The sequence below is a fragment of the Chaetura pelagica genome, unplaced genomic scaffold (genome assembly GCF_000747805.2).
Source record: "Chaetura pelagica isolate M959 unplaced genomic scaffold, ChaPel_1.0 scaffold123, whole genome shotgun sequence".
NCBI classification, from domain to species: Eukaryota; Metazoa; Chordata; class Aves; order Apodiformes; family Apodidae; genus Chaetura; species Chaetura pelagica.
The window spans coordinates 6,259,088-6,261,960 of record NW_009953295.1 but is presented as its reverse complement, the minus strand read 5'-3'; positions in this window follow the sequence as shown (position 1 = coordinate 6,261,960).

Below are 2,873 nucleotides of genomic sequence, written 5' to 3'. Positions count from 1 at the left end.
TTCAGCAGGCTGAGCCACATAGCTGTTTTGCTGCAGCAAAAGAGAAAGTCTGCACTCCCTCACCATGTCTGGACACCCACGCCTGTCACTAAGCTTGTGCCAGCTGGGCTGTTTGTCTGGGAGCACAGAGACAACTGAGAAGTTTAGTGAATTCACTAAATGTTCACTAAAATTATACTAAACCTCAGTAAAACAAATAAGTAGGGTTGTTGGGGTGGGGTTTTGTTTTGTTTGGGGTTTTTTCTGGTGGAAGGCGTTAGCTTAAAGAGGAAGAGAAGGGAATTATGCTTATCAGTGAGGAAAAAAGTAAGACGATGGGGGAGAGAATCAAGTGAGGAAAAGAAAGAAGTGGAGAAGGAAAAGGGTGAAGTGAGGTCAGCCCCTTCAGGGGCAGCAGTTACTCATTTAGTTCAGCTGTGTCATGAAAATTTGCTTTTACTCTTTGAAAAAACAGGAGCACTAATAAGAAGATAACCATTGCAACCAATAAAAAAATATTCACATGCAGTCAGGCACCTTGTTATAAAGACAGAAATGGAACATTGTTACTAAGCAAAATTCCTCTGTGCAATGTTATTTTCACAAATATGAGTATTCACTGCTGGCACTTCAGCAGGTGGAGATGACAGGCTGCACCTCAACCTGGCCAGTGTGGGCTTTGGAACAGAGGTACCAACAAAGCTGTAAATGTGTCCATTGTCTGACACAATTTTTAAATCCATCTGAGGCAACTTTATGACTTTTATGACTTTATGCGCCATCCTTCAGGGACTTGCCCTCCTTCCAGAACTTCCTACTATACATCTTGCATTGCTGCCAACTCCTCCAAACCTTCACTTAAGCCACCAGTATTTGTTGCACCTGGCTTTGAAGCAAGAGCAAACAGCAGGATGCCATTGCCAAAGATCACTGCAATGCTGCTGTTCAGACAGGTTTTGTCTCTTTACATTGCCTACACAATTCAAAATAAGAATAAACCAGGCTCATTCCTCTGCAATAGTAACAGCCTTGCATAGGAAAAAGAAGTAGCCTAAAACCACTGCCTTCTCCCTGATAAGGTTATATAATTGATGTTACTCAAATTTCTGTTTGATACCCACCTGTCATTATAGGAATATGGAGTTTTTTACAATTTTTGTCATTTTCATAGAAGAGATTTCATTTTTTATTGGAAAGCACTCTGTTGTATTGGAGTTAACCCCTGATGGAGCAAGCAGTAGTCAAACACACAGTAATTTAGCATGGGGTTAAGAAGCCCAAAACAGATGACAGAATCCAGGCAGCCTGAGAAATGAAACTGAAGCTTGTTTCCACAAAGAAGCAAGATAAACAGCAGCAGGGCCAACAAATTACTATGTCCTTTAGTATGACTGTGCAAAATAGCTTTACCTATTGGCAAAATTGTGCATGAGTCTTGAGTTCCTCACCAACAGTTTATTAATGATAATTCTGGGAGTTATTCCCTAAAGCACTACCTCATCCTGCCATTGGGCTTGATTTGGAAAACATAATCTAATTTTCTATTGACCTCTTTAAAGTTGGGTTGCTCAGCAGTTTTCCAAGAAAGGCCACAAGCTGGAAAATGTTGATTGGTTTTACTGCAAACAAGTCTGCCTTTTGATGGATTTTCTTATTGTTATTGTTGTTGTTTATTATTATGCCTGCATTCTTTAAAAAAAAAAATAAACAAACCTCAATAAGTTAGGAAAAATTTCTTCACTCTCTTTCTGTTGTCAACATGCACATGACTGCTGCTGTGGCTGACACCGATAGCCTTTGCTCTGTTTACTTTAAAGAATAAGCCACTGTTGTTTGATCTAGTTTTTCATTTTTAATGTGTAAGCTCTCTCTTGATCCTGCATTCCAGAGAAAAGGAGTGAGAGTTCCTTTAAATATAATGCTGGGTGCCTCTGAAACCAGAGTTGTAGATGTAAATCTCTTTAGCAAATTTATACAACTGAGATTTATGGGGGGGAGGGGAGAAACCCCAACAAAGCAAAACAAAAATCCCAAATCAAACAAAAACGCAAACACATGGGCACCAAGTTCTCCTGGCAGCATACATGTGACAGGTGTACCTCAGCTCAGCCAGTCACTTTTCATTTAACTGTCAATACACTTGTTTAATGCTTCTAGCTGCATTGCACCAACCTAGCTTTTTCATTTATTTTTTTTTCTAAAGGTCAGTCACCCACACCAAAGTTCAATAAGACATTTAAGGCAAACAAAAAATGAAATCAAAGGTGGCTTTCATCAGACCCGACTTGAACTAGCTAGGCAAGAGGAGGTTAATTAATACATAGGTTTCAAATTTTAAATAAAAAATCCTTGTCAGGCTATATGAATTGCAAAATTGGTAAGACACAAAGAGCTGTGTTCTTCCTTATGCTTGTATCTGTTTGAAGTACTCAGGCTATCAGAGCTACAGAGGAGGGATTTCTATACTTGTATGTTGAAAGAAAAAACACTGAAGAACAGGGCTTAACATTTCATTCTTAAAGGAGAAATAAGGACCCTGATCTATCAAAAAATTCAGTGCAGTTGATTACGGTGGCTAGAAACTGGTCTTAAATTATCAGTTATGAACCCCAACCTCAGGTCTCCCATCACAAAGTCACTCTGCAAGTCATCGTACTGGAGATGCCTAATAAAGCTGTGACAGATACTCTGGAATTCAGTTTCAAGGAAGTGATGATTAATCCAGTGTCCTGCTACGTGAGGCTGCCAGATCCTTCCTCCGTACCACAAAGAGAGGCAGATAATGAACTACAATGACTAAATTAGATGTCAGTAGAAGATGTCTCTATACGGCTCACATATAGCCAGTCTAGAATGAAAAAATATCCCTTCCTCTTCTCTTTCTCTTCTCTTTC